Raw genomic sequence first — 12,327 nt, forward strand, 5'->3', positions numbered from 1 at the left:
TTTTAAGCAGAAATATATGCACCTCTGCATATATTTCTGCTTATTATGTTTATAAATATTATTAACTCATTGCTGTCTAATGTCAAGCCCAGCTCGACATTGTAAAACTCCACTTCCAGTTCAGTGTTACATCCAGCACACCCATCATCTAATTACTGAATTGCTTTTCCAAGTTGTACTGGGCAGTTATTGTACTATCGTCTATTTACATTTCATATAAATAATCTGATAATAGAGAGCTATTAAGTACTCGATAATTCCTATATTCTATTATATTATGAAATCAACAGGAATTACATTTATATTTGATATAGGATGCTTCTTTTTCAACCAACTCTCCTAGTCCAACGCTCCAATCAATATGAGAATCATAGTGGATTTCAAAACACCTGTAATGCAGACAAGAATTCTTACACCTTTCACAATAGAAATCTACCCCATATTAATGACACCACGTTAACAAACAAAGAAACAAACAGATAATGTCTGTTTGCACAGTGGTTCATATAACGACCCTAATCTATTAGATAATGTAAAGAATGTTGAAGTAGGAGAGTTGGTTGAAAAAGAAGCATCCTATATCAAAAATAAAGGTAATCCCTGTTGATTTCATAATATAAATAATCTGCAAAGCTAAATCCATGTTTATTGATGTTGATATTAAGTGCATGCGACATCCTCCCCCTGGTCCTCTTTCATTTGGATGTTGTGGCACCAGGGACATCTTCGTTTCCAATTATGAAATTTGTTTACCTGCTCTATAACTCAATTATTGTACTGCACTCTATTTATACTTCATATAAAGAACCTGAAAAACTAAATTGTTTATATTCAATTGTTAACAGCAGACAGTTTTTATTTTTTTTTATTATTGAAATCTAAATGTCTTAACTGGCACAGCCGTCAGCATTTATGATTATGAAATTTGTTTTCCTGGTGTAATGCCCTTTTTTTCTTCCCCCCTTCTCAAGTCCAGTGTGGATGCTGCCATGACTGTCGCCGTTACTGATTATAAAATCTGTTTTCTCGCTGTATTGCCATCTATTTATACTTTATATAAATGATTTGAAAATCTAAGTGGATGTTTATATTCAGTTGTTAACGGCGGCAGGTAGCAGTGTGTTTTTTTTTTTTTTAACCCCCATGTAGAAGTCACAAAGTAACTTATACTCTGTGTTAGAATGAAATATTAGAAATGCTGTTTAGATCCAATAAAGGCCTTTCTTATGGTAAAATTGAGAAATTGTTAGACCTTGAAGAAATTGAGGGCAAAAAGAGGAAAACTGGCAAATAAGATAGTTTCTCACTGTTCCATACGATGTGACTGGGTTTAGGTTTCACTAAGAATGGACAGACAGAATTTAATATTTTAAGGATGTATTTAGCAGGAAGAGATTTCTGCAGATATTTTGGATGGTTCATCTCTGCCCACCCACAAAAGGACAAACAAGGAATTCACAGCAGGGACTCTAACATAAAAAGAAAAAAAAGAAAAGCATTCTCAATTATCTGGATGGAAAGTTTGATTAATATTTTCTTCCAATGAAGAAATATTCCATTAGAGCTTTTAAACCGTCTTGTCATGCTGTTTTATATATTAGCTTGTGTAAACTCAAAAATAAATAATTTTTTAACATCACATTTCAATTAGTCATTTGTTTGATTGATAGAGCTGGACCACATGAGGAAATAATGATGTACTGCAAAGGGTTAAAAAATTAAATAAATTATATATATTCAATACGATTAGTTACTTCTGTTTTCAAGTTTATTTCAAATTTGGTGTACTTCACAGCATGCAAAATTCCAAACTATGTATCTTGCTTCCCACAATGCAGTGGCCATCTGGAAAGAATATAGAGTTTCATGGCCTGTAAAAACAATAGATTTTTTGCTATGTAAAAACAATAGAGATAAAACAAAACACACAAGAATGATAAATCTTAAAAATGACTAGGGTATGACCTGTGGATGTTTATTAGCTAGGAAAAACAAGTAACCTGAAACTTTAAACAAAGACACTGTTGATGTTTGTGCAGTGCTACTCTTCAAGCAAAAAATCAAATAATTGCAATGACAGTATTGGGTCACCTGACAGCTTCTTACATGCAATTTCTGAATGTAAGCAAAAAACCCTTAGCCATAATTATGAGAGCTTCCTTGGACTCAGGGGAGGTACCCATAGACTGGAGATGTGCAAATGTGACCCCAATTCACAAAGGAGGATCAAAAGCTGACACAAGCAATTATAGACCTGTGAGTTTAACTTCTGTTCCAGGAAAATTAATGGAGGCACTAGTTAAAGAAGCACTGCAGGATCATTTAGACAAGACTTCAGTTATAGCTCGGACACAGCATGGTTTTGTTAAGGGGAAGTCTTGCCTGACCAATTTGATTGGATACTATGATGCAGTCACAAAGGAACTGGATGCAGGGAATAACTTTGATATTATATACTTGGATCTTAGAAAGGCTTTTGATACTGTTGCACATGGAAGACTGCTGCACCAATTGGAGCAGTGTAACATTGGAGGCAAATTGCTGCTGTGGGTAAAGGGGTGGCTGAGGGGGAGAAGACAGAGAGTGGTAATCAATGAACACTGCTCGTCGTGGACTAATGTTATTAGCGGAGTCCCTCAGGGCTCAGTGTTGGGTCCATTATTGTTTTCTGTATTCATAAATGATATTGATGATGGTATATCAAGCTTAATGTCGAAGTTTGCAGACGATACAAAGGTAGGCAGGGTTGTCAAGGACACTACTGACACTATGCTGCTGCAACAGGATCTGGAAAGGTTGAGCAGATGGGCTGAGAGGTGGCAAATGAAGTTTAACGTTGACAAATGTAAAGTACTACACATGGGAAACAGCAACCCCAGAGCAACGTATCAACTCTGTGGTACTACACTGACAGTGGTAGAGAATGAAAGGGACCTGGGGGTGGTTGTGCAGGCAGATATGAAGTTCTCTGAGCAGTGCAGACGGGCTGCAAGAGTAGCTCATGGTGTATTGTCAATGATATACAGGAATTTTTCTAGCAGGGATAAGGAGGTGATTATTCCCTTGTATAAGGCAATGGTCAGGCCACACCTTGAGTAATGTATACAGGTCTGGAGGCCTCATTTCAAGAAGGATGTAGAGCTGCTGGAACGAGTACAGAGAAGGGCAACAAGATTAGTGAATGGAACAAAGGGGTGCTCTTACGAAGAAAAGCTTAAGTTTTGCAAATTACAGTGTCTGGAGACTAGGCACCAGCGAGGTGATCTGATAGAGGTATATAAAGCGTTGAATGGTTTGGGCAAGCTCAATGCTGATGGGATTCTTCCTCTTGCTCAGAATAATCACCTGAGAGGGCATAAATTCAAATTGAGGAAAGACAGATGTAGGATAGACGTGAGGAAATTTGCCTTTAGCCAGCGGGTGTGGTGGTTGGTTGGTTGGTTGGTTGGTGGAACAGACTTCCATCCCTTGTCGTGGAAGTTGATAGCCTAAATAAGTTTAAGGCTCAGCTGGACAGGTATTTCGAACAAACAGAGGGGTGAAGTGGAAGTGGGTATTTTTTATTTATTTATTTTTATTTTTTTTTTTTGGCTGATGCTGCATAAGCTTGCTTTCCTGCATCAAATGCCTCTACTAATGCTATCCTTTCTGTACACATTGTACTCCCCAAATTCCATTCTGCCTTGCTTATATCTGTGTGACACCATGTCTTTGATGTCTTGATCAGCACTTCAGATTCATCAAATTTAGTTACTATACTTCTAGCATTGTATACCAATGTTAGCACCTGTTGTATACATGCCCATGTATTTACTTGTTCCATTTTGCTTCTTGTGCAAGTAGTAGTTGGGAATTCTGGTCTCTTTCCAAGCTTTTGGCCACAACCTTTGCCAATCAATACTCCCACCTCTGCTAAACCTGTTAGTTGTAATTTTATTCTAACTCCTGTATTGACAATCTTGATAAACCACCTCATACCATTCCCTGTACACTCCAGTCAATCCCCCCCCTGTGATCCTCAATCAAAATGACACCAGAAGAATTTTGAACAGTCTTGATGCTGAGAAAGCTCCAGATCCTAATGGTATTTTTACTTGTTTTCAAAACCTGTGCTCCTGAGCTTACTCCTCTTCTGTGTGTTGCCTTTTTACACTTTCTTATTCAACTGGGGTTTCTTACTCTACTTAGAAATTTGCTCATATCCAGCCAGTTCCTAAAAACAGACAGATCCTCCTATCCAGTTATCATCCCATTGCATTACTTTTCTTTTTGAAATAATGGAGAAATCCATTAACCATCAACTCCTAGACCAGTGTTTCCCAAACTGGGGTCCATGGACCCCTGGGGGTTCATAGACTGGTTCCAGGGGGTTCACATTGGCGCCTCCTTAGCCAATTGGGAAGGAGCAGCAGTGCGTAGCACACGCTTCTTGATTAGACCGGGGTTCGAGCCCGTCACCACCAAATATGGAGGATGCGGAAAGGTCAGGGAATGACCACCGCATATCCCGGAGCAATATGGCCTTAGTTGCTAATGCTCCTAAAAACCAAATAACAACCAGGGGGTTCACAAAATGGACCCTCTGGGACTGGTCAAATTATTCATTATATGTGTAGTAAATTGATAATAAATAATGTTATTACACCGCTCCCCAGTTATACCGCTCGGTTTCGGGGGCAGGTTGTGACTCACATTATATTATAAGACAACTGCCTACAAATTTTCTCCAATTCGTTGATTCTCGCTCCAAATGGATTCCGAATATATACATGAGTGAAATCAGACTATATTTGCTATATTAATTGCATTCTATTCCGTGATTCTGTGCATTATTTTTTAAAATCCCACCTGCAGGGAAAAAATCCACTTGAGAAGGGTTAATACTAATGTGTGAAGAAATGAATTTTTCAAAAATTATTTATTTTCACAAAAAATATGTAGCAATAGATACATAATTATAAAAAATTTAAGGAATTTATTTGATCACTTCTTTGAAGAGTCTGTAATTTTTTGTTGCTTTTTACAGGAGAATCGTTTTTGGAAATCTTATATTTTTTAAAGACACTAATTGCAAAAATCTTTACTTGCTCAACCTCCTGCTGTGCCTCTAACCACCCAATCACACTCTTTAAGCCTTGTGCTGCTTCCTGATCTGTGGGAACTTAGACAGGCTTCTCCTCTAGTTCTTCTGTTTCCCCATCACTTTCACCCCTCCTTTTCTCGTTGGTGATGCTTTCAAACCTGATGTCCATACAACATCAGGTTTCTGGGAGCATTGGCAAGAGGAGTCTGTCAGAAGTACGGTCTGATAATGGGTATCGGTAAGATACCCGAAACGTTACCTTATGTATAGTAGTTTAGGTGAATAACTTAATAAACTATATTATTAATTTTACGTAGTATAAGAGTGGTAATATATTTAGTAATAATCTTATTGGAAAACAACCACGTAACGTCCTTCCCTAACTATATTAAAAATTTATTGTTATATATTTAAGTAAAAGTAAGAATAAAGTTGAGTTATTTTAAACATAAAACTTTGAATTTTCTTTTCAGAAAACCCAGTGTTCATACTACACACGTGCGTGCGTGCGTGCGTGCGTGTGTGTGTGTATTTATGCCTTCATCTTTGCACTTTTCAATTTTTTTTCAATTATTTTTAAATCAATTGTATATAATCTTTGTAATTGGGTATCCAGTTTTCTCTCGGACTGCTCGTTGCAGATAAAAGTAGATGTCTCTGTGGCTTCTAACTTTTCTACTAATTCTGGTGTTCCCCAAGGTTCACTTGTTTCCTCTTGTGGATTAATGACCTTTGTCCATTGACTAAATATATTAAACGTTACAGTGGATGGAAAAAGGTTTTCAGTTAATGAAAGGTTAATAAGTCGGATATGACAGATGCAGCTAAAAGTGCAAAGCAGCATTAAAGGATCCAAGAATATATGTTTGTATTAACATATTGCATATTTATGCATTCTTTATTCAATATATTAATACAAACATATATATATACAGGGTGCCTCAAAAATATTGGTATAAACGTTTAGGGGAGGTAGGTAACATCTGAAGGAATGTGAATCACTTAGGAACCCATTACCGAAAACGTCACCGTAAGTCAGTACATGGTGCTGTTCATCAGTTCGTGAGAGGGAAAATTTCTGGTTTACTCATTCAAGCAGTATTCGCCACATGAAGAGCATGCATTGATATACGAACTGTGAGCTGGCAGGCATGCACCTAGTGTATGGATTAGCACAGGGCCCACACGGTATGCGCCCCCATGTGGCACAACATCGCTTTGCAATAAATGTGTGGGTAGGTATGGTCGGTGACCGCTTAGTCGGCCCATACCTGTTACCATCCTGCATGAACTCCGCTAAATATTGAATCTTTCTTGAACAAGTTCTAGGGTTACTTGACGATGCTCCAGCAAATGTGAGATGCAACATTTGGTTTCAACATGACGGGGTGCCTGCCCATTAGGGAAGGTGTGTTCGTGACCATTTCAACAGGCGTTTTGGGCGTTGATGGATTGGCCGTGGTGGACCCATTGCCTGGCCCCCACGCTCACCTGATTTATTGAGCCTTGATTTCTTTCTGTGGGGGGCCCTCAAATCTATCGTGTATGAATTGCCTGTGGAGACGGAAATGGATTTCGTGGCGAGACTCGTCTGTGCTACTGCTACTGTCAAAGAAACTCCAGGTGTGTTCGACCGTGTCCGCCAGTCCACGCTGCGTCGGTGTCACGCATGCATCGCGTCTCATGGTGGAACCTTCGAGCATCTGTTGTAACATCATGAAATGCATCCATCTCGTACTCCATTGTTAATATTATGTCAAATAAATATTTGCCACTAATTACTGTCTTGTGTCATTTCTGCTTCTTGTGCCTCTGCTGCTACTTTCCCTTGACATTTCCGGTTATGGGTTCCTGTGCGATTCACATTCCTTTAGATGTTACCTATCTCCCCTAAACGTTTGTACCAATATTTTTGAGACACTCTATATATAGGGGTCTGCAAACTTTTTTTGATTTCTGTAGGAGGTCTGTAAACTTTTTGATTTTTGAAGGGGTCCATAGATCTCACTAATTTGCAAACCACTGTCCTAGACTATATTGAACCCTTCCATCTGATCAGTAATCCCCAGTATGGATTCCATCAGTTTCTGTCCACTGTTGATGTACTGGCTTATGTTACCTGTCTATGTACAAATTCAGTGGAAACGTTTGGTGAAACTCAAGCAGTTGATTTTGACATTTCAAAGGCTTTTGATTGTGATTTGCATAAAGGTCTTCTAAATAAGCCTCCATCTTATGGTTTGCCAGCTGTTCTTTGTAATTAAGTATCCAGTTTTCTCTCTTGGACTGTTTGCTTCAGGTAAAGGTAGATGTCTCTGTGGCTTCTAACTCTTACACTAATTCTGGTGTTCCCCAAGGTTCACTTGTCTTTCCCATTTGTTTCCTCTTGTGTATTAATGACCTTTGTCTATTGACTAGAAATCCTATCCATAGTTTTGCTGATGATAGCATTGTATCGCACCTTCCAGTTTGAGAAACCTTGCCATGCACATACTGCTTCTTATGGCATCATTAGAATCTCTGTGGTAAGAAATTTTGAAGAGTGCCATCAGCAGTGAAGTTGGTTGTATGGTTTTTTTAGAACAAAGAAGGGATGATATTCATTTGTTACCTTCAGAAGGATAAATCCATAATGGGTGAATATTATTCTTTCTTGCTAGTGAAGATTCCCAAATAATTATAGGCCAGTTAATGGAGAAAGTTCCCACTATACAATAGAATCTCCCTGCACGACAGTCCTCCCATTCATGAGTCACAGGTAATCACGGATACAATCAACAATTTAGGTTATGAATTGACTCCAGAATGGTCCCCTTTAGATTACTATGTTTTTCATGCAGTTGAGGAGTGGGTAGAAGACCAAGCCACTGGGTTATATGTAAAGAATGTAGAAAAAAATGCAGGAAAAAACAATGATAAATGCAACTTAAAATTTTTTCCTCTGTTTTTATTTTAAGCTTTTTTCTCTATTTTCTTCTTCTTATTATTATTATTATTCTTCTTATTATTTTTTCTAAACTCTTTTGGCTATATATTTTTGATACTATGGTCAATTTTTGCAGAATATCCAGATATGCTTGCCTCTCTGGGTATTGTGCAATAGTTGTTCATTCCACAGCTAGTAAATTTATTTACTATTGCATTTTTAATTATATTATGTTTTACAGTCGATTCTATGTATTTTTTTAAAAATTATGTTTATAAAGTTATAATTGGTCAGAGCTGGCGGCATCAATTATGGCCGAGTTACGTAACTTCGGACCTACGTAAATTTTTTGGCAAAATCGTAAAGATACTTTCTGCATAATTTAAGAGTGAATTCGAATGAAGGAACAGTAAGAATAAGTTTTTATTTTTGTTCCCATACAAACTATGTTGGATAATAACCTGCAGCCTAACTAGAATCTAGGTAAATAACTAGAGTTAACATTTCATTTTCTACTTTAAATTCTGAAGAAATATTCGGCGTCTGTTTGAGACAGATGAACTACGTAGAAGCACTTCAGAAAAATCCCCACAATGATCAAGCCACGTGGACTGTGTCCCATTGGCTATTTCTTCGGAGAATTACACTCTAGCCCTTCGTGTCTATATCATTTCCTTCCGGATTGTAAAGTAGTAGTAATAGTGGTATGTGATGCAAGAAAGCAAGCGTTATAAGCTTATGCAGCATCAGCCAAAAAAAAAAAAAAAAAAAAAAATTATTCACACAATCATTCCCTCTAAATATTTGTTTGTCCTGTTCCTCAAATTTATTTAACCTATCGACTTCCACAATGACAGATGGAAGTTAGTTCCAGCAATTAACCACTTGCTGGCTAAAGGCAAATTTCCGCACATCTATTCTACATCTGTCTTTCTTCAATTTAAATTTATGCCCCCTTAGGTTTGTAATCTGAACAAGTGGAAGAATCCCATCAGAATTAGCGTGCTCAACTCATTCAAGGCCTTATACACCTCAATCAGATCACCTCGCAGGTGCCTAGTCTCCAACCGCTGCAATTTGCAGAACTTAAGCCTCTCTTGGTAAGAAGATCCCTTCATTCTCCTCACCAATCTTGTTGCCCTTCTCTGTACATGCTCAAGCAAATCTACATCCTTCCTAAAATGAGGCCTCCAGACCTGTATGCAGTACTCAAAGGCATGGCCTGACCATTGCCTTACACAGAGGGACAATCACCTTTTTCCTGCTAGCAAAATTCCTGTTTATCATTGACAAAACCCCATGACCTGCCCTGGCAGCCTGTCTGCATTGCTCAGAAAACTTCATATCTGACTGCACAATTACTTCCAGGTCTTTTTCATTTTCTACCACCTTAAGTGTAGTACCACACGGTACGTTCCTCTGGGGTTACTTCTACCCATATGCAGTACTTTGCATTTGTCGGTGTTAAACTTCAGTTGCTACTTCTCAGCCCATCTGCCCAAATTTTCTAGATCCTGTTGCAGTAGCACACTGCCATTACTGTCACTAACAACCCTGCTTCGACACTAAGCCTGATATACCTTCATCAATATCATTGATAAATATACAAAACAACAGTGGACCCAACACCGAACCCTGTGGGACTCCACTAATAACATTAGTCCACGAAGAGCAGTACCCATTGATTACCACCCTCTGTCTTCTCCCACTCAACCATTTTTTTATCCATTGAAGCAACTTACCTTAATACCATTCTGCTCCAATTTGTACGGTAGCCTTCCATGCGCAACAGTGTTAAAAGCTTTCCTGAAATCCAAGTATATGATATCAAAATTACTTTTTGCTTCCAGTTCCTTTGTAACCACATCATAATATCCAATGAAATTTGTCAGACAAGACTTTCCCTTACCAAACCAAGTTGTCTGAATTATTGCTGCAGTCTTGTCTAGATGATCCTGCAATGCATCTTTAACCAGTGACTCCATTATTTTACCAGGAACGGAAGTTAAACTATCTGGTCTGTAATTACTCGTGTCACCTTTCGATCCCCCTTTGTGAATTGGGGATACATTTGCACATCTCCAGTCCATGGGGACCTTCCCTGAGTCCAAGGATGCTGTCATAATTATGTCTGAGGGTTTGCTTACTTCCTTTACCGCCTCCTTTAATATAACTGGATGGATCCCATCCTCCCCAGGTGCTTTTCTTATGTTTAACTTCAACAATTTCCGCTCCACTTTGCTGTCAGTTATTACAAAATCATTAAGTACCATGCTACAATTTGATAACCTTATGGCATTTTCAATCCTTAACTCCTCGTGTGTGAATGTAGATGCAAAATACTCATTCAGTTTGTTTGCTATCTGAGCAGGATCATCAACAGTCAAACCATTGATATCAAGTGGACCAATCAGATTCATCCCCTTCCTTTTAGAGTTTATATAAGTAAAGAAATCGTTGCTCTTTTTCTTAGCATACTTTGCCAAAGATGTCTTGTAATCTGCCTAACCTCCTTTGTGTCTTGGCCGACCGGGCTAGCCGAGTGGGTAAAGTACCTGCCCGGCAACCCAAAGGTCGCGGGTTCGATTCCCGCCTCGGGCTTGGATCAAAGTACTGCAAAAACCTTGGGAGGTGCAATATGGCCACAGAAGCCGATGCGCCAACAACTACCAAATCAAAAAAAATCAAAATCAACCTTTGTGTCTTGATTACAGACTAACTTATATCTGCCATGGGCTTCTGTGTCGCCAGATAATTTATATGCATTTTTCTTCTCTGCCACGAGTCTCATTAGTTCATTTGACAACCATTTGGGCCTAAACCTTGAACAATATTTCTTAATAGGTATGAAACTTTTAATAGCTTCCATGATTAATTTCTTGAATGCTTCCCACTTAGAATTTGCTGTTGGTAACATCATCAGTTGATCCCACTGTACAGAATTTAAAAAGGGTCTGAGACCATTGTAGTTCACTTTTGTTGGAGAGCGAAGTGGGAGCTTTGTTTGCATTTGTGTGTAATATTTGTTACACGTCGGGTTATTGTGGTGAAGTTGAAATTCACGTCCAACCATTTTCAACGACATCACGTCAAACTATCATCATGTAATGTGTGCTTCATTCGCATATTGTAAGCTGTGGCAGCATCTCTTGTAACTTAACCCTGTGAAGCCGTTAAAAAAAAAAAAATTTGACCGTTATCATGGTGCAACCTAAGAGAATAAGTGAAAGTGGTACTATTTCACTGCTGTTTCCAGAGAAAGTTTTTAATTGTTATGGTATATAACTATTTTTCTTCATTCTTCTTAGAATAACAGTATTTTATGCCATTCCCCAGTTACTAAAACTCATCTTATGTAAGAAGTCCTGGAATGTATCTCTTACATATGTCAGGGACAGAAGACTATTTAATATGTACAGTTCAGTATGATGGGGGGTACTGGCACATTATGCAGCCACAATTAGGCAATACCGTAATGAGGTTTTTCCCTTGTAGACTATGTTGTCTGTGTTACTTGCTACACTTGACTGACCACTGTGAAGCCTGCTCCTGTAAATGTAATAATTTCCTATGTGGCTTTATAAAAGATTATTGTCCCGCAACAATATGAAATCACTTACTTTTAAACAAGCAATGAGACTTGCTTTTAATTGTGTCATCATACAAACACTTCAAAACATGGTGCAGAATTCTTTAACGAGAATAATGGCGCATAATGGATTCATTGGGCAGTAAATTAGGCTAGTGTCATATGTTGTAATATGTATGAAAGAGTATTGCAGTTGGTGTCACACAGGGTGTAACAATACAGTGTTGCTAGTTTGGATACAAATGAGGATACATATTACAATAATTAAGGTCTATAAAAAAGGTGCCGTAGATTTTAAAACACTTCACATATATAATTTTTTTTTATAAAAATGTTATCTGCAAAATAGTTGTTTAGGAATTTTTGGCACACAGATTACTTTGGTCATAATATTCCAATTCATATGGTTTACTTAAGTAAACTTAGGCGTTTTGTTTAAAATAGTTGTTTCTCGGTCTACATGCCTTTTATTCATGAATTTTCATTTTAACCTGACTGAACACTTCTCAATTTAGAGGATCCTTTAGTTCTTGTTTTAACATAGTATCAAAGATCATAACAAGTGTTGATATTATTCATCTGCTAATTTTAAAAGTTTCAAAATTAGTAGATGAATAATACTGAAAGATAATACTCAGAAAATACTCTAAGATTATGTAGGTCAGCATGAAGTGAGGAAGCCAAGCCGTCCATAGATGGTTGTTGAGCTGCATACACTTTTCAGTTAAT

General features: G+C 37.9%; 1 protein-coding gene across 3 annotated transcripts in view; it reads left to right on the top strand.

Annotated features, from left to right (window-relative positions):
• The window catches only part of LOC150084013 (protein phosphatase 1A-like), a 125,830-nt gene that overhangs the window by 59,786 nt on the left and 53,717 nt on the right, over positions 1-12,327 (top strand). Inside the window, exon 1 of one of the 3 annotated variants that reach the window (XM_090375858.1) lies at positions 5,317-5,361. The exons of the other annotated variants lie outside the window; for them this stretch is intronic. The gene's annotated coding sequence lies outside the window, so the exon portion shown is untranslated. Of the gene's footprint in view, positions 1-5,316; positions 5,362-12,327 lie in introns of those variants that run through there. 3 annotated transcript variants of the gene reach the window in all.

This window comes from Mastigoproctus giganteus, chromosome 6, assembly GCF_048544385.1.
Source record: "Mastigoproctus giganteus isolate SK-2022 chromosome 6, ASM4854438v1, whole genome shotgun sequence".
Classification (NCBI taxonomy): Eukaryota; Metazoa; Arthropoda; class Arachnida; order Uropygi; family Thelyphonidae; genus Mastigoproctus; species Mastigoproctus giganteus.